General features: G+C 43.2%; 1 protein-coding gene across 5 annotated transcripts in view; it reads right to left on the bottom strand.

Annotated features, from left to right (window-relative positions):
- Window positions 1-20,206, bottom strand: part of PGCKA1 (PDCD10 and GCKIII kinases associated 1) — a 73,754-nt gene that overhangs the window by 7,605 nt on the left and 45,943 nt on the right. For 2 of the 5 annotated variants that reach the window (XM_074991784.1, XM_074991783.1), the window contains exon 2: window positions 7,466-7,523. The exons of 2 other annotated variants lie outside the window; for them this stretch is intronic. The gene's annotated coding sequence lies outside the window, so the exon portion shown is untranslated. Of the gene's footprint in view, window positions 1-7,465; window positions 7,524-9,625; window positions 9,919-20,206 lie in introns of those variants that run through there. One more of the 5 variants, XM_074991785.1, reaches the window with a different exon arrangement.

Below are 20,206 nucleotides of genomic sequence, written 5' to 3'. Positions count from 1 at the left end.
GCATTCATTCATGTTTTTTACGGTGCTTAATAAAACCCTAGCAGGCACTGTGTAGGTGCTCAGTATTAGTGCATTCTGTTCATTTGTGTGGGAGAGTGGATGTTAGGGGATAAACTAGAAAGCCGTTTCTGCATTTATATTGAAAAGATCCAGATTTGACTGTTTCAATCTGTGGTGTTACTAATTTGGCTCTCACTCATCTGACAGAAAAAGCACCAGATTTTCAGTTTGGAAATCTGAAAGTAGTTCCATCAACTACAACAGAGTTATTGTCACCAGAGGAAGTTCAGTAAGAGTTGATCCCTCTTTTTTTCAGATGTTATCTGCTGCTCATCCCACTACAGTTTAGGACACTTCTAGTTTTTGGAGCTAAAAGGAGCGAAACTTATTTCCTGTCAAAGGAAAGAATTGCTAAGAGAAAGTAAAACACCTCCACTATTGTAATACCTTTTACATAGTACAAACTCGGTTATGAATACCAGCCTTACGAACTGACTGATCAGCCCCACACCTCATTTGGAACCAGAAGCTTTTACTCAAGCAGCAGCGGGCAGCCACAGACATGTACACATACAAGTGCAAATAAATGCCAACTACTAAAAATTTAAAGGGAAATTTTCAAAAACTTGACAAGGAACCTTTCTGTGCTTGTTTCATTTAAATTAAGATGCTTTAAAGCAGCATTTTCAAAAGCTGTATTTAGTCAATGTTTATATATAAACTTTTGAAAGAATAACCAAAACACTTTGTCAGAGATGTAAACATTTCAGAGATACAAACACCTCAGGAATGGAAGTTCTTTGTAGCCATGAGGTTCTGCTGTATTACATTTTGACAAGATATTAAAATGGATGAGTTGCTTGATGACAGAGAGGAAGAATCGAACACCGAGGAAGAGATTTAGGAAAACTGTTTTTTTTTTCTTTTGTTTTGTTTTTTTTTTAAAATAAGTTATTAGGCATGTTGCCATTATATGCAGTGGAAAAGTGCCATTGTGTAATTGTGGTGATAGAAAGGAATACTGACAGTGCTTGAATCCAGGAGAAACAGAAGGAATGATACTCTCTTTGATATAAGGCACTATAAAATGGAGCTTTTCCCTTTTTAAGTGTTTCCCAGTAGCCTTCTGCAATCTGGTCCTGCAAGGTGAAGAGAAAGGAATGAGACCTTTCTTGAAAACTCTGTTTAAGAAGGGGAGAGAAATGTACTGTTTCCTTCACCTTGTATGGCCAGATTGCAGAAGGCTACTAGGAAACGCTCTAATTGTAACGTCTGTAGCTGAAACGTGCAATGCAGGGCAGAGCGTGCATGATACCCTTGCGCCCCCACCTAGAAGGGAGAAACATAGCACGTCTGACTCTGTATTGTGTAACAACATAGATTGTTTTGTGTATTTAAACTGTGATACGTAGTGTGGGTAAACAAAAGTACAAGCGAGAAGACGTCATGCACAGAAAAAGGCAAATCATTCCAATGAAACAAGACCGATCCCAAAACAACGAAGGCAGAGAATTAAAAGATGATTGTGATTTTGTGAGGCTGATCCATTTTTAGTTGTTTTAATGCACTGTTGCTGTCCATTTCCTGGTTTGGGCCAGGAGAATAAACAAAAATGCCAGAAGAGAATAAATTGAAATGGTATTTCTGACTCAGCCCAAACTAGTAAGAACTGAAAGTAGTCAAGTAGCACTTTAAAGACTAGCAACATAGTTTATTAGGTGAGCTTTCGTGGGACAGACCCACTACTTCAGACCGTAGTCAGACCAGAGTCTGTTCTGGTCTGGCTACAGTCTGAAGAAGTGGGTCTGTCCCACGAAAGCTCACCTAATAAACTATTTTGCTAGTCTTTAAAGTGCTACTTGACTGCTTTTTGTTTTGATAGTGTATAGACTAGCACGGCTTCCTCTCTGTTACTAGTAAGAACTGAAAATGTGACTGAGAACATTTTTGCAAGCTAATCCAGCTACCTTTTGCATGTTGCCTCCAAACTAATCTAGTAGGCTACCATGTAACCAGGTATTGACCTATATATTGGTCACTTCAGAGGGAAACTAGGCCAGTTTTCCCTCTCTCCAATGCACCACTGTGTCTCTCTGGGTAGGCTAATGCATATAGAGGTAGCCAATGCAAAAAGCCTACAGGCTTCTGCTTCCTGCTGCCTTAGCCTGCTATGTCTCCACTACCCCAAAACTCCTGCCAGCCACTGATTAGAAGCACAAATTTGCATTCCCTGCATGTTCCTGCTCCACCTACAAAACACACAAACCCTCCTCATTTAGGATTACATGAAAAGAAGTCCAGCAGCCTAAACCTCCCTGCCAAAATAAGCCCAGCCATGGTTCATTTAGTTTCTATCACTGTCTTGGGCCTCATGCTGACATCCTAAAACCACCTCACCTCTTTAGAGGCAAGTGTGGGATTAGGTTAGACAGAGATTATGTGGTGAGGTGGAGGGGAAGGGCTAAGAAGAGAGTTAACAATAGATTTTGGATGGTAATATCCTCATCAGGTGCTAAAGTCCCAATGGGCTTTTCATTGTCTGAACTTGTTTGCATTATGTGCTGCGTAGGTGTCAGAATCCAATCCAAGGATATCAAAGGTTACTTGGGGATATTGCATGGGGGCACATATGTATGAGTCTGAGAGAGCTGCAGGGCTGTGTGTCGAGGGGACTGGGCTAATGCAAAGGAATAGCGATAGGTGGGGACAAATGGGCAGCAAGGAAGATGGGAAAAATCAGTGACGAATAGGTGAGAGAAGAATGGAAAGATTATGGAACAGCAGGCAGAGCTGGGAAGAGGAGATAAGAAACACAGGAATAGAAAGGTTTGAGATTATTAAACATAAAGCAAAGAAATACCTGTAGATAATAAAAGGAGAGAGAGAATGTCAAGAAATAAGGAGAAGAGAAATAGAATAAAAATAGACACACAGGTTGTTTAGAATCCCAATCTAGCAAAGACTTAAGCAGGCCCTGTCATTTGGACAACGGATGTGCTGAGAGAGAGATGTGCTTTGCTGAATTGGTCTTGTTTAGTGTTCATCTTAAAGTCAAAATATCAAAATTAAAACTGTGTAGAATGTTTGTTTAAAATGATTCAAAATTTGTTTACCTTTTTTGGTTTCCATCCCAATGATGCCTACTTTGGCATGGAGACGTCAGTAGGAACTCCATGGTTACATTCGCATTAAGATTTGTACTAAAATGGGCCTGAAATCGCTCTACTTCCTTTTTTAATAACTGAATTTTTGTCTTGAAATTTACCCCAAGCACTCATCAGAGGAAAATTAATTTTACATATAATTATATTTTTTAGGAAAAGCAATTACTAGGCGACGTGGGCAGAAGGGAGACTTTTAAATGATCCCTTACTGAATTTTGTTCTTAATGTCCCAAGTTTCTTTGGCTCCCTGTAGCCACGCGAACACGATCATCATAAATTCCACCCTCCCCTTTCTGCACACCTACATCCTGTCTCGCACTACAGGGTGAAGTCGTTTTCGTACTTTATATTTAAACATAAAGGTCTGGGCTTAGACCTTGCAATCCATCCCCAGCAGAGAGGAATGGTGCAGGGATTCCATGAGGAGCACTGGCCACGTGCTTCTGCCTCGCCCATGCACCTGCTCCAGCTCTGCCCCCTCCTGCGGAAATGCTGTGCTGCTGCCGGTGAGCATGGGAGCAGCCCTCCACTCCCTTGGAGCGGCGAGGCTCAAGAACAGCGTGAGATAGGACGTTCCTGCTGTTCTTGGGCTGCACCGCTCCAGGCGAGAGGCAAGACTGCCCCTGCGTTCCCTGGAAGTGGCGTGGCACTGATGGTGAACGTGGGGGGAAAGAGGGGAGAAGAAAATGGGGAATGCGTGTGGCCCCTTGTGTGGTCCCACATGTTGCCTCTGATCCCCAGTTGGAGGAAACATTTAGTTGCGCCGTACCAACTGCCTAAGAAGGACCATGTTGTGACTCTGAAGGTCACAGTTCAGTCCCTGCTTCCCTCATTTCTCCATAAGCAAAGTGAGTGCTGCAGCAGCCTTTTTTCTGCTCTACCAAAAGTCTACTTGCCACATAAAAAGTGTCTCTCAGTGGGAATATCTTTTCTCTGCCATGCTGCTGCCCTCGGAATGCTTATGCTGCCCTGCATGGGATCATTGATGGGGTCACAACCCAGTCCCAAAAGAGCCATTTCCCTAATTTGTCATTAAATCTTGCTTTGGATGGAAACACTGATAGAGCTGCCTGGATCCACCAGCTGCTTGTGTTCCCCACTCTTGCCTGGCCTGGCTCCCTGACTCACCAGTGGTCATCTTCCTCACATGTATCTGTCCTATTTCTGACTTTGGGAAGGCAGGAAGACAAGCTTCATAGCAGGGAGCCCTGGTTTCTAATCCATATCCCCTCTTCCTTCACAGTTCCACTGCTAAGACCTGGTCTATGCTACACGTTTAGGTGGATGTTAGCCACATTAGATTAATTTTATTAAGGAACAGTCCATACCATCAAGTCCACTCCAGCAACTTAAAGTTAGTTTCTGTACTTCTCCATGACGAGAGGAGTAGCGCTAAATTTGATCTTAAATGGTTCATTTTGGGATCATGCAGATGCAGCACTGTGAAGGTTGACGTTTTGGGATTGGGAGGTGTCCCATAGTGCCCCGATGTGATACGTGTGGCCAACATTCTTAACTCTGCTGCAGTCCCAGGCACACAGGAAAAGCCCTGGGAAGGTTTGAATTTCACTTCCTGTTTGGCCAGCAGCACACCTAATCATGAATGCCCAGGTTCTAAAACAAGCTCCACCGTGGAGCATCCGGGAGATTCTGGATCTGATCGCTGCGTGAGGAGAGGAATCAGTTGAGACAGACCTCTGAAGCAGCTGCAGAAACACTGATCTCTGTGCCTCAGTCAAACGGTGTGGTGGAAAAGGGGTACATCAGGGACCGCTAGTAGTGCTGTGTGAAAACAAAGGAGTTCAGGCAGGCCTATCAGAAGATGGAGGCAAATAGTTGGTCCAGGTCAGAGCCTCAGATATGCTGCTTCTATGAGCAGCTGCATGAGATTCTAGGGGGAAAACAAGCACTATCCCAAAGTTGTCTGTGGATAACTCCCAAGTGAGTGTTCCAGCAGCCTTTGGCAACAAGGAGGAGGAAATTGTAGAAGAGGCGGAGAATGCTCAGCAGGCAAGCGGAGAAGCCAAGCTCAAAGCTAGCCAGCAGCTTTTATTGATTTTGGAGCCAATCCTCTCCCAGGGCTTGCTGCTGCCAGACCTTTTCTATAAAGTTTTCCATTAAAAATTTAAAATTTTAAATTACCTTCCAATTTTAAACAGACAAAAAAATCCCATTTGAATTTTCAAAATGAAAACCATTTTGGAGTTTGTGTGTGTGTGTGCGCGCACGCATGTGTGAGAGTAGGATTTAATTATTCAACTAGCTTGGATGATGATGGTGTTTTAGTGGTAAAAGCATAGCTGAGATTTGTGTTGTATGGAAATGTGGTTTTAAGTTTTGATTCCTTGTTTTAAAAAGACTTATTAGTAGGCAGCGCATTTGGGCAACATTAACTCTCTAACAGATTTTTGGGGTTGTGTGTATATGTATTGTTAATAGCACACTATGCCCATCTGCCTTCCTTTGCAACTTGTTCTTTTTGGTTTTCCCAATCCTCTCAGCTGTGTTCCAGAGCTCTTCCAAAATACATTTGCCAAGCCTTAGAACTAAGGCTGTCGGAAAAAACATGAATTCCGTTTCCTTAAAAATTTTGATGCTTCAGCTGTTGGTTTTGTTTCATGGTGGAACAGAAGCTAGATCTTGGAAAACATTTTTGAAACCCCCCACCACCACACACAAGCCAAGTGGTTGGGGGCAGTCAGAAGGATGGGGAAGACGCAGGTTTAAGTCCCTGCACTGAATCAGGCACAGTCTGTAGCAGTGGTTCCCAGCCTTTTCAGTAACACGGCACACTTCAATGAGACAAACAGTTCCACAACATACACGCTTTTTCAGCGGAATTGATTGCTCATAAACCTAATGTTTACTTAAATTTACTATGGTTACAGTCTTAATAGAGAGGTTTGCAATGTAGCAGTGCATACAAGAAGTTTAAAAGAGGATCAAATGATTAATGTTTCACATCCACCATGGAATACACTCTCTTAGACAGTGAGCACAGATGCATTTTCAAAATCTGCTCAATCCCATGCTAAGGATGTTGCGTAAATGACCACTGAAAGAAGGGTCCCATCCCCGCCAGCCTGCTGGCACCAATATATGGCATTTAAACCACATCCCAGCTCCAATGGGCTCTTGCCCTTGCTACAGCAGGGAGTGGGGGTGGGCTCCCTACCAGTTTGTTCGGGCTGGGAAGCAGCATTTCAGTTGCATCATGGCACAAACCAGGTTCTGCAGAGTATACAAAGAGCCACAGCATGAGGAAATTGATGAAGTTTCACAGCACACTTGGACAGTTTATGCTGCAGGTGTGGGATCTGGGCGGTGGAGGGGACCCATACCTGGTGCAGCTCCCCTACTGCTTCCAGGCACTGCCCCCTACTGCTCTGATTGGCTGGAATCATGGCCAATCAGAGTGGCAGGAGGAAAGCCTTTTTAAGCAAATGCTGTGTTGCTATTCCCCCAGCTGAGGGGTGGGGCAGAGTAGCAGTGGTGGGGCCTGGAGCCACTCTCCGCTAGTAAGGACCCATGGACCAGGTCTAGCCCCAGTTTGCCTGACTCCAGCCTGCAATGCTCGGGGCTCTCCACCCTCAACCCTGTCATGGGTAGGATGCCAGTCTCAGCCAGGTGTGGGAGGGACAGGACTTTCTCTTCCCTACAGGGGCCACTCCTACAAGGCTCATCTCTGGGAACTCCCTGGGCTACAGGAGGCTTTGTGGCTTTAGTCTGGCACCCCAGCTCAGTAGAAGACAAGATATGAGAGTGACAATATCTCAACTCCTTTACCATAGCCTGGCACCTCCTTTTATGACAGCCTTTTGGACTGGGACTCCCCCCCCAGGTTGCAACACCACAAAATATATTATTTATACGTCTGAAGGGCAGAAAAAGCCTATGACCATGAAACTGACCAAAATGGACCTTGAATTTGATAGCACCATATGACATAAAAATTTGGACATGGCAGTTGTGTTTTTTGTGGTAAATAGGACTTTTACTTCAGCAGGGGAATAAAGGAAAAGCAGCAGAACCCAAAAACAAAACAGTTGCTGTTGGCATACAAACATTCAACATAACTAGAAAACAAAAGAGCACAAAATAGAATAAGTGACATTTAAGCAGAATTGTTCCTGAATTGTTTAATTCATCTTTCTTGTGGAAATGGCAAATCTGTTTAAATAATTCACAGGAACATAGTAATCAAACTTAATATTAATAAACACCTAACAAACACTGCAATTTTGTAATGAGCCATCAGTGTTTAAGAATACCAGTTATCTCCCAAATTACAGCATACTTACCAAATAGCCAATGGGAGTTGACTGATCATGATTTTAACATCTGGCTGAGTGGTAACATCTGCGAACATATGTATGTATTATTTATTTGTTCAAGAAATTTGCTCTAATAATAAAAATGCTTTCTGTGCTTTTCATCCCAGGATCTCAACATACTATGCAAACGTTAATTATTACAATTTACTTGCAAATTATTTCAGCTGTTAAATGTTACAAATTAATTGTTATACTTCTGGCTTATTCACAAAGGCTAACAATGGAGGCATGTGGTCTGCTGATCACGGCATGTATTTATCATGTATTTTGGTCAGGTGTATGCTTTAGTTAAGGCTGCATGCAGCCATATTTCTGAATAGTAAGAAAATGAATCCTCACCAGGTGGGGCCCAAGTCCGGAATGATGCAAACCTGCCCTGATTGGCCAAATGCCTGGAGCTGACACTGTGTCTGTTAGCATCTCTCCTCCCACTCACGATGCTGAACAGGGCAGGATTTGGTCTGTACTGTATTAGTTCAAAATACGTATACATTTGTTTCAGTACGTGCACTAACAATAGCAAGAATTTTTTTAGAAAACGTAGCTTTGCCCATTTGTAAAAGTGTGTCATTGGTGGCCTTGATGCATTAGAGGCAGCCCACTTTTTACCTCATCCTTTTTCCCCTTTTCTGTTAATGTTTTCTTCTGGTCACCAGGATATTTATGCTCCTTCCATCTTCCTTTTCTATCCTTCTCTTTTTGAAGACCCACTGACCAGCAGCTACAGCTTTTCCATTGGCAGAAGAGTTTAAACGTTCCCATTCAGCACTGACAGACACTTCCTGGCACCAATGAGAGATTGTTTAATGCTGCTTCACAGGTGGCCTGACACCAGCAAGAGGTAGCTAACACTGACTCACAGAGTGCTGAATTCTGCAAAAGTCACTTTAGAGGTTGTAAATGCTGTTGTGTGTCCCACAAAACAAGCAATAATTGTTCATGGTTATTTTAAGCCCTGCTGGCTCCTCCCTAGAATGGTCTCCTGGCTCCATAACCTCATAACTGTGTATATAAAATTCCTACTTTTCTTTCTTTCTTTCTCTCTCTCTCTGTGCAGTGTTAGATCTTCTGTCCCCCATGGGAGATTTTGTAACCTTTGAGCACCATCAGAGGTGTAAGCTGACTATTTTTCCTCAGGAAGGGAGAAGAGGTATTTCCCAGCCAGGTATTTTATTTTGCTTCCTTTCTAAGGAGGCTCTCTTACAGACTGTTCTCCATACCTGAGAGTGCCACGCTCTTGCAGTGCTGTTCCTGCTTTCCAGCTTTCTGTCTCAGCCTGGCCAACATTCCTTCTGTCTATAAAACAGGCTCTAATGTCCAAGGCTGTATGTGTGAGTTACTGCTGAGTACTTAGGGCCTGGTCCTACTTGGTGCGGAGTGCCTCCTGTGAGGTACTGAGTTCCGTATGTCTCACAGAGGTTGATAGGAGTTGTGGGTGTTCTGCACCAGGCGGAAGGTGCTCAGCACATTGCAAGACAGGTCCTTTAATGATTAACATGTTTGCTTACAGTCCCTGCAGCTGATAGTATCCAAGTTACCATTTTGAGATACCTCAGCTTTGAAAAGAGCTGTGTAACACTGGGTAATACCCAAATACTTCTCTGTTCCTCTTCATGTCTCTTTGTGTCTCTGTTTTTCTCTATCAAACACTCATACTTCTGCATTGTGTGCATCTCTCTCTTACACATTAATCTCTGTCTTTGAGTCATTTGTTTCTCTTCCAATTCTATGGAGAAGTTTGAACGGCTACATGCTTCTAAGGCACTTCCTACCAGAAGCATATGGTTGGTTGTTAATCACAGTGATCAGTCAAACGTGATGAGGTCTAATCTTGTCCCATACATTATTACATCCATAAACCAGATTTTAAATACAGGTTTTGAGAGACAGAAGAATGTGTCCAGTCTGATTTTGCTCTTCTACCATGCAAAACAGTAAGTCAAAGAAAACCTCTTCACCCCATTATTTACCTTGTCAGGTTGAAATATCCTTTTCATTTTAGATAATTAAAAGGAAGAGTGGGGCAAAGGGTAAATCCCTTGCATTCATTAGCTGGTTTGCACACAGGACAAACAAATATCAGTAGCATAAAAAAAAAGTCACTCATTTCCTCTTCAGAAGTCTTACCTGAATTTACTTTAACCTGTCATTTGCTGAGGTTCATTTGTCCTAGGTTGTAAGTGACTAATCCCACTCTTATTACAGTAAACTCTTTCATATCCGGCAGCCCCGGGACCTGGTGATTGCTGGATATTCAGATACTCTGGGTAATAGAGAGGTATACCTAGCAATGTGTAACACTAAAGAAAAACAACATTAGATATTAAGAAACAAACAAACAAATGTACGCAGAGTACTTTATTTACCAGCAACAGCAATACTGTACACTGTAAACTCATACTGTATTTGCTGTATTTATTTGTATTTACTTTCACTCTACTGTACTGATGGAAGAGTAACTAAAATTTACTTAAGGTTAAAATGACAGTTATTTGAGAGTTCTGGATGATAGAATGCCCGATATGAAAGAGTTTTACTGTAATTGCTTGTACATTGGTAGTGACTAGGTTTCACGGCCCCACTGCGATAAGCACCATATACTTGTGTACAAATGTAGTCCTTTCCCCAGAAAAGCTTATAGCTTAAGCATATGACAACAAGCTAGTTTCAGCAGGCAGCTGAGCGGAAAGACAAATTGGTAGTGTGCAGCCCCCCTTCGATTCACTGAGCATCAGTCACAGCACCGTGTGCACTGCTTAACCATTCGTTCCCCCTGGTTATCCCTTGTAACACTGCATCACCCTGTAGTATCACTGCATTGTCAGTTCTTACTTGAGTGCTCGAATACGGACGGTTAGTCATTTTAGCCAGGAGTGATCACAGTGCTGCGATTCTGTACCAATAAAAGACATCGCTGGAATGCACAAACAGAGCCAGTTCTGAGCTGAGTTGGCAGCTCAGTCTGGTGTGCCAGCATATCCTGTTTGGCCAGCATTGCTAGTGTCTGACATCACTGACTAATCCATTGCCCTGGTATTAATTTAGGTCAGCCTGATCTCAGCAGTAGTAATAAGTAGGTATATCAGATTCTCCCATGTAACGTATATCAATGGGTAGGTTTCTGCACCGCGTTGTAGAAAAAGGTGTCTGGCCTTGTGTTCTTAGACTGCAAGAAAAGTGAGCACTTACAGATGCTCATGGGTGTACTAGGCAACATCCCTGACTGGGGAAGAGATGTGGAAATACTTCCAGCTGCAGGCTGAATTCATTTTGTTTTACTATTGCTACAACTTAATATGAACTATAGTGTAATGTGCTGCTCAGTCTGTTTGGAATATTCTGCAGGTATGAGGCTCTTGTGGTAGTAAACGGTATTACTGACCAGACGGTGGGGTTAGAATGGGAAGTACAATCTCTGAAAATTATTTTTTTCAAGAGACATAATTTAAAAGGCTTTAATGTAGCCTGATCAGATGAATGCCATAGAATAGGCCGTCGAATGACTCAGATGTATTGGTGGCAGCCGGATTCAGGTTTCAGTACAAGCTGCCTGTATTGATAACTTCCATGTCTGAGAGCTAGACTTGTCGCCAGAGAGAGCCTGAGGCCCTGTGGCCTGGTAATAGTGCAGTGGTCTGCCATGTTAGAATCTGAGTGTCAGCAGCTAGGGGTGACTCATCCCCCGGGATCGTGGAAAATCAGTGCATTGCAGATACACTATGAACTGAATCTCGTGGAAGAAAAAGCAGCACATGGTGCTCTCATTTACCCAGCACCCCTCGCAGACCAATCCAGCATTTTTCTGGAGGAGGCAGCCTGTGAGTTTTATGGCAGGCCCCTTGGAGTAAAGAAATGAAGTGGCAATTCCTTGGGTTGTGGGGAGAAGCAGGAAAATATAAACAAAACCAAGGCTGTGGTTAAGCTAAAGCCTGGGTTCCTGAGGTTCTGAGTTTAGCTGTTCTTCAGTAGAACTTTTTGCATTAAGAGGATCAGATTATCTGCTCCACAATTTAGGAAACACAATTAGCTGCAGCACTGGCTGAGGCATTCAAAGGGCCATTGCTGTTTGTGCTCCAGGGGCTTTTAGAGGAAATCGTGAGAAAAAATGTCATGTAGTGAACTCATTTGACTTGGTGTGTGGATATGCTTGGAGGGAGTCATTCTTTGGGAATTAGTACAAACTAGAGAGACTTATGTTTTAATGTTTTATTTTAAAATATGTGGCTACTTAATGTGGAGTTACAGGCAAAAAAGTTGTGATGTAAAATGACAATTCTGTTCCTTGTGTATATGGCCTTTAGTGACCATTTAAAAACTTTTTCAGTGTCCTAATAATCTACATTTGGATTCCAGAACCTAGTTCATGTACTTCCTTTATATTAGTGGTATCATTCTGGACCTAGTAGTCTCACTAGACATTTTAGTAGATGTCATGGGAAATCTACCAACTTCTTGCTGTGAAGTCAAATTGTCTCATGTCTTCAGTAGTCACTACCTATCCTGCTGTCGATTTCTCCAGGTGTCCTTTAGTCATGGCTCTGGCTTCATCAACTGGAGGATCAATACAGCCCTTTCTGAGCTAACCATGTGCTAGAGTGCCTCTGTACATTGTCTCCATATGCAGTTAGGCCTCCCCCAGTTCAGCAGCTCTGGCCTAAAGATGCTGAGGGATATATGTTTTTTGCACTGCGTGCGTACATGTGGCCACAAGGCAAACACTAGAACTCATCCAACTGCCTTTGACATAAACAGAGGACTTTCCATTGATTTCAGTGGAAGGTGGTTCAGGCCCACAGTGCACTGAACTGCATAGTCCCTACCTTGACTAATCTGTGGCTAGTTCTTTACCTCCGTTGGGTATACTGAAATTTTTATTTATTTAATCCCTTTTCTGTGCTTTCTTCCACTGGCGGCTGTTTGAGCATCCCACTCTCCTTCATGCCAAACTCCCATGCAGTTCAGGTTTCCTGTACTCGCTCTGTCTGATGCCTTTCTGAGCATGGGAGCTAACTTTACATCAGTGATTCTTAGTGTTTCGGACTCGGGACCCATTTGTAAACATTTACAGCCTGTTGTGACCCAGTAAATAGTGTGGGGATGGAGGTCCTGGCGTGGTTTCCATCGGATCCTGCCTCCCCAGCACATTGGGTCTGCTTGGCATTTGCCTCACTGTGGCGGTTCTAGCAGCTCCTGTGTTGTGGGACTGGCTGGGTTGGCTGTCTGTTCTGGGGTTATAGCATCAGAGAGGTAGCTGTGTTAGTCTGTAGCTTCAAGAACAACAAGAAGTCTTGTGGCACCTTATAGACTAACAGATATCTTGGAGCATAAGCTTTTGTGGGCAAAGACCCGCTTAATCAGATGCATGGCGGGGGGGTGGTTGCAGAGGGGTATTTAAAGAGTGGGGTCCCAGTAAAAGGGCGGTCCAGAGCTGACAAGGTCTATTCAGCAAGGTGGAAATGGCCCAGTATCAGTAGTACTTATCAAAAGAGGAAAAACAAGTCAGATCAGACAGGGTGTGAGCCTTTGTCAGAATCTAATGGGGAGATATTAACACCCAAGGCAGAGAAGCTGCCTCTGTAAGCTGTGAGCCACTCCCAGTCTCTGTTTAATCCTTGGTTAATGGAGTCAAATTTGCAAACAAATTGTAGCTCAGAGATTTCTCTCTCCATTTGATTTTTTAAATTTCTTTGTTTCAGGACTGCCACCCTGAAATCTGTTACTGAGTGTCCAGGGAGATTGAAGTGTTCCCCCACAGGCTTCTGTACATTACTGTTCCTGATGTCTGATTTATGTCCATTTGTTCTTTTACGTAGAGACTGTCCAGTCTGGCCAATGTAAATTGCAGTGGGGCATTGCTGGCACATGATGGCATATATTATATCAGTAGATGTGCAGGTAAATGAACCCCTGATGGTATAGTTGATGTTAGGTCCTGTGATGATGCCACTGGTGTAGATATGTGAGCAGAGTTGGCAGCGAGGATTGTTGCAGGGGCTGGTTCCAGGCCTAGATTCACTGGTTCGTGATTTGTAGTGGCTGGTGAGGATTTGTTCGAGGTTGGCAGGCTGTCTGTAGGCGAGGACAGGCCAGCCTCCCAAGGTCTGTGAGAGTGAAAGATCATTGTTCAGGAGGGATTGCAGATCACTGATGATGCGCTGGAGAGGCCTTAGGTGGGTGCTGGTCATTGGTGTTCTCTTGTTTTGCTTGTGAGGCCTGTCTTGTAGCAGGTGGCTTCTGGGTACCCATCTGGCTCTATCAATCTGTTTCCTCACTTCTTTAGGTGGGTATTTTAGTTTGAGGAAAGCTTGGTAAAGGTCTTCTAGATGTTTGTCTCTGTGTGATGGATCAGAGCAAATATGGTTGTACCTTAGGGCCTGGCTGTAAACAATGGATTGTGTGGTATGCCCTGGATGGACGCTGAAGGCGTGTAGATAAGCATAGCGGTCCGTGGGTTTTCGGTATAAGGTGGTATTTATGTGACCGTTGCTTATCTGCACAGCAGTGTCCAGGAAGTAAATTTCTTGTGTGGGGTTAAAGCATCTCTCAGGTCTGGCCCTGCTCACCTGATTGGATCAAATTTGTGAGAGTGGAGTTGTGACCTGACTCATAGCGTTTTCGATGCCATTCACTCATATTTGTACTACTTGGACTTCTGTTGTCTCAATAGCTGGGCCAAATCTGAATGGCGCTGGGACCCCAGAGTTTATAGTGCATGGAGCAGGAAAGCAAGCTCAGCTGGCCCCACGGAACAGGAGCTGCCACAAAAGTCTTTGAAGCCTTCTGTCCCGCTTTTGGATCCTGACCTGTGGGCTGAGAAACCCTGTTTAGCTTATTAATGACAAGGTCTAAAGCTAGAGACTCTTGGTAGCTTTCTCCAAAATACTTCTAGTTCCAAATGCAGCAACAGTTAGACAAGAAAGATGTGGAGGTCTGTGACTGAGACAATATGAAGAAGACGGGTTTAAATGTATGTGCTTCTATGGAGATTTGGGAATTAGGAAGAACCTGTATAGAAGGGATGGAACTAAACTGTTTCATGAAACATGGATACAATTTTAGTGGATTATTTAAATGCTGAAAAAGCCAACGGGTGCTGAGAAGCACTCAGGTCAGACAAAGACATTTGTGAGGGGTGGCAGTAGAACAAAGGTGTCTCTGTGTCTCTTAAAGGACAGCACAGAAATTACAGCTGAACTGTAGACAGAACAGGTTGAGATCAGAGAAGTACATTCCAGGAAAATAACAGTGTATCAGATTCAAGAGTTAAATGAAAATTGGCACACAGCCAAAACTTAAAAACTAGAACTGGCTGGAAATGAATGTGAGAAGCTTACATTCAGAAACAGGTGAACTAGAATGCGTGACAATAAAAATGGATCTTGATAAAATAGTATTACTGAGCTCTGGTGTGATGGTGGTACTAATGGGCCAGTCAACGGAAAAACATGCCACTTTGTTACAAGCAGTTTGTTTATTACTAGGGCGACCACATCTCCCTGTCCCAAATACGGAACAGGGAGATATGGGGAGGGAGGGCAGCCCCTTCCGACTCCACCAAGCCCCTGGAAGCCAAGAAGGAGGTGGCAGCCACTAGTGGTCCTTCAGAGCCCTAGGGATGCGGCAGCCACCCACACTCGGCTGCTTTCCTGAGGCATGGGGAAGTGACTCCTGCCAGCAGCTGCACCTGCACAGCTGCTGGTGGAGAACATCAGCAGGGGAGGACTAAAATACAGGACAGTTAGTCCCTTTTAAAAAATAAGTAGGGATGCCTTTTTGGTGTCCCAAATACAGAGCCGTTCCACCTCATATGGGGTGGATGGTCACCCTATCTATTATGGTCTTCTTACTGGTGCCTCTGATGCATCAGGCGCTGGCCGCCATCAGAGGCACTGGTCGGATGGCAGTTTCTATGCTGTCATTACTGTCAGCAGTGCAGAGTCCATACACCTAGATTTCATAAAACATGTAGGCCAGGTTTTCCAAAGGAGCATCACTATGTGTGTGCATCTTCCACTTTCAGCACATGCAATTTCAGTATCACGAGTTTATCACTTGCCAAGAATCTGATACGTGTAGGTTTGGTAGCCAGTGGCACTACCCTCTGCTGTTGGTGCACATGCTTCTTTGTAATTGGGGGGGTTGGGGTGAGGCATTCACTGGTGTTTGATAAGTAGCTGCATATAGGCAGCTCTTTGCGTTATGTAGAATCGTGTATTTTGAGGAAGAGGAGTCCTGACGATAGATACTGTTCTAAATTTACAGCTGTTTTTTTCAAAACATGAACAGAAAGATAGGATTGAGGTCAGTTAGGGAATGTGCTCATTGCCATCATGTTCTGACTGTCCTTGTATCCTGAAAATCACCTTGCCCAGGATATTTTAAATGCCTCTGATTGATTAATGCTGCTAGAGACATTGCCAGTGGTACAAAGATACTCAGACTGTGAACCACTCACAGTCAAAGAAGGCTGCAGTAGACCTGGAAGCACTGAATGTGACTGCAGGGGATTCTGTTCTGAAAAAAAGCTACTGGAAGGGGCCTGGAAGTTTCCCCATTACAGGAATATTGGGTTTGTCCCTCTGCCAGAGTGAACCGAGGCCTGCAATCAGCTCCAGTAGGAATCTCTGAGGTCAGTACTGTCTCTGTTGGTCCTGGAATAGGCTCTCTCTCTCTGTCTTTTCCAGTCCTCGCCCATCTTCTCCCAAAGCTCATATTCTGTCCTGCTCTTTTCTTTCTCTATTTCCTATCATCTGTCTTTTCACATTCAATATCTCCTCTTTTTGGGATTGGACTAATTGCTTTTAACCTGAGTGAATCACTGCTGGACCACTTGTTAGTTAGTCCCTTTATAACATACCCTTTTCTGAACTTCAAAGTGAAAACAGGGAAGCTTTCAGGTGTCACAACAGAGTGAAGATCAGGCTGGAAGGAAACGAAGTTCAGAAACTGTCCTGCCAATCTGCGTAGGTTTGACCCCATAGCGCTATCCTTAGACGAGGGGATAGATTAGCACAGAGATTAAAATGATCCGGTGATTTGCTTATTGAAAAATGAATGCTAAAGACATAATGGTGTCTGAGAAGAATGATTAGTAAATCCAAAACATACCAGAGGAGAACAAAGATCTTTCCGATGAGGGTGTGCTTCAGGATGTACCAATAAGGGTATGCACTCAGAGTGCTCTAAATGTTTAACTTCTGCAGTGTCCTAATCCTACAATAATACAGCAAACGTTTTTGACTTGGGAAATCAATAATGTTTTGGGAGCTGCCTCGTTACCATGTTTGTACTGCAAGACATTTACAACAGGTTCATTGACCATAGTAATGTAATGGGGGGGTCTCCGTTCTCCTCCATACACTTTAAAACATGATCAGATTGTCCTGATCCAGCACAACACAAGCATATGCTTAACTCATGAAGTGATTGGGAATTCTAACCTAGTTAAAGCTTCATTTTATTGTGATTAATGTGAATTACTAGCCATTTAAATTTACCACCTCTTCCTCCCAGCAAATACTCAAATAGTCAGTTGTAGAGCTAGGTCCCTACCAAACTCACAGTCCATTTTGGTCAGTTTCTTGGTCAGAGCATTTAAAAAAAAATCATACATTTCATTACTTCACTATTAAGATCTGAAAATTCACAGTGTTGATATTGTAGGGGTCCTGACCCAAAAAGGAGTTGGGGGTGGCGACAGGGTGTCCCAAGGTTATTGTAGTTGTGGTCACAGTACTGCTATTCCTGTGCTGCTGGTGAAGGCACCGCCTTCAGAGCCTGAAAGTGGTGGCTGCTGGCCAACAGCCCATCTTTGAAGGCACAGCTCCCACTGCCAGCTGCAGTGCATAAGTAAGATGGTGTGATATGGGATTGCCATCCTTACTTCTGTGATGCTGCTGGCAGGGCACTGCTTTCAGGGCAGAATTCATGGCCATCATCTGCTGTTCTCTGGCCACCCAGCTCTGATGGCAGCACAGAAGGAAGGTGGCAATATTGTGACCCTACCTAAAATAACCTTGTGACACCCTGCAACTCCTTTTTGGGTTAGGACCCCGAATTAGAGAAATGTTGTGTTCCCTCCTGAAATCTGCATAATATAGGGTAAAAGTGCACAAAAGACCATGAGGGCAGGGGGCTGGACTCGATGGCCTCTCAAGGTCCCTTCCAGTCCTACTCTTCTATAATTCTATGATTTCATAGCGGAGAGAGATGAATACCAGATATTACATTCTTGACATGTTTTTCATAGCTGTGAATTTGGTCCTTCCAAAAACATACTAACATAGGGCCCTACCAGAGTATTTATATCACTAAAATCTTGTCTTCACCTTCCACTTGTCTGAACACCCTCTTTGAATCTTCATCATAAACCTGGAAACTTATCAAAAATTCATGGTCATTTCCATAATGCTGCATCTAGCTAACAAAGATAGTCTTAATAGTAACAAAGAGGGAGCCGTGCTAGTCTATACACTATCAAAACAAAAAGCAGTCAAGTAGCACTTTAAAGACTAGCAAAATGGTTTATTAGGTGCTCGGGGCTCGCATAACTAGTTAGCATGCCAGAGTCTCGTTCGTTATCGGAATTAACCAGACAAATCGCTCCACCAACTAAGAACGGCCATGCACCACCACCCACAGAATCGAGAAAGAGCTATCAATCTGTCAATCCTTTCCGTGTCCGGGCCGGGTGAGGTTTCCCGTAGTTATGCGACCCCCGAGCACCTAATAAACCATTTTGCTAGTCTTTAAAGTGCTACTTGACTGCTTTTTGTAAAGATAGTCTTGTCTCTGGTATATTTGTGCTCTATGTTGAATGAAAATTGTGTTAAAATGCCTCTTCAGCAATTTACAGATGGGTGGATATGTTCATATAATAATATAATGTGAGTTAAAAACTGTAGGTGCCTTTTTCTGTTGTGTGTGTGAGAGAGAGAGAGAGAGAGAGGCAGGGTTGCATACTCAGTAGGGCAAGATCATTCCAAGAAATGGACAAAAATGTAGGCCTTGCCTATAAGGTTTGTCACATGTACTCATTTCGTATTAAAGACAGTAGAATGTTAGTACAAAGACTGCGGATAGCGTACGGCTGTTATGTATGGCTTCATTTATAGGCATTGATCCTGCACAGGGTTCCATTTGCTTGACTGATGCAGACTGTGTGTGGCCTTGGTTAACTTGTCAGCCATGAGTTAGTAAGAACCCTGTGCAGGATTGAGTTCTTACTGATGTCATTATGGATTCCAGTTGCAGAGGGTAGGGAAAATCTTAATAGAGAGCTCTTTCATAACAACCATTGTTCCATCCTATTTTTAGTCTATTTTTGCATGCAGTGATTTGTTTTGTGTATATTTGCAGTTATGTAAATCAGGCTCTCAGTCCCACACACCTAAATTGTTGAAAAATAAAGCTTTCAAGATCACATAATTGGATTTCAGTGTTACCAGTCAAATTGTATCAATTAGGGCAGTTGACAACCACATACACCTCTTGTTGAGTTGCCATTTCAGACGGTCTGCAGATTTAGGATGAACACTGCATCGGGTTGATGTGGGTTTATATTTGTATTCTGTATTTGCAAGGTTTCCTATGCAACCAAACATGTCACTTTGCCTTCCCCACTCTCTGCGAGAAGGGCCTGAGTTCTCCAGAATCAGATTATTTAGTGGAGACTGGCAAATAACTCTAGTTATTTTTGCCTGGATTGGATATTTGATACTACCCATGGGATTTGAGGAAAACCTAGGAATGCTTCCGTAATTACCTTGCTCTGTGGCCTTAGGCAATTCACTTAACCTATTTTGCATGTTACACTTTCATCCTTCCTTCTAGATCTTCATGTTTGTACTGTGCTTTGAACTTTTAAAGCACATTATGACGTGTAAGTTATCACTCAAAAGTCAAAGGAAACGTGTGGCTAGATGTCTGGTTTAGCACATCAGGTGCTGTGGAGTAAATGGGTTTTATGAAGTCTTTCCCTTCACAGTGATGCTGTGCAGTGGTTTAATAGACTTCTTATTGTGCAGAGGTGCTGTTGCTCTTGAACTCACATCTGGGTTTGTCAGTTCGTTAAGGAGAGTTTTCTGTTGTCTCAGTTATCGTTAGTTCTATTATTTGTTGTAGATGAATTTGCTCATTGTTAATTAGCAAATAGGTTCTGTGAAACTCTCATTCATTCTGATCTGCCCTTGGGTGAAATGGGTACCGTTATGCTCATGTCCTTGCTTGTTTGATGTAGGAATCCAGGCTGTGTCCTAAGACTTTTACACATGCTGAGGAGCATTGTAATTCCACCTGACAGTGAGATTGGCAGCCTCCTTACACCGCATTGTTAGAATGCAAGTTTTAGCTAGCAAATGCAAAAGCTACATTTTGTTTTAACGAATTAAGCCCTAAGGTGCCTTTCTAGTTACTGTGAGTTGTTTCCATTTGCTGACAAATTATGGAGTTAAAGATTAGCAGCAGGTACAATAGTTTTTCTTACTAGGAGTGAATATCGGCTAGACGTGCAGAACAACAACCCTCCGAAGAGAAGATATGTTATGAGTCAGAGTTTTTCACAAGATGCAAGCAGATCCAATACTAGATGTCAGGTGATTAAGTTGTTTCACAGTGACCTTTTGGCTGAATAATGATATATGCAGTCAGTTTGCGTTTGGTTTTTAAAGGATTTTTAAAGAATTCATTCATAAGGTCATTTGCCTGATA

The sequence above is a fragment of the Carettochelys insculpta genome, chromosome 4 (assembly GCF_033958435.1).
Source record: "Carettochelys insculpta isolate YL-2023 chromosome 4, ASM3395843v1, whole genome shotgun sequence".
Classification (NCBI taxonomy): domain Eukaryota; kingdom Metazoa; phylum Chordata; order Testudines; family Carettochelyidae; genus Carettochelys; species Carettochelys insculpta.
The sequence above is the reverse complement of the archived record's forward strand: the minus strand, read 5'-3'. Positions and strand labels throughout refer to the sequence as shown.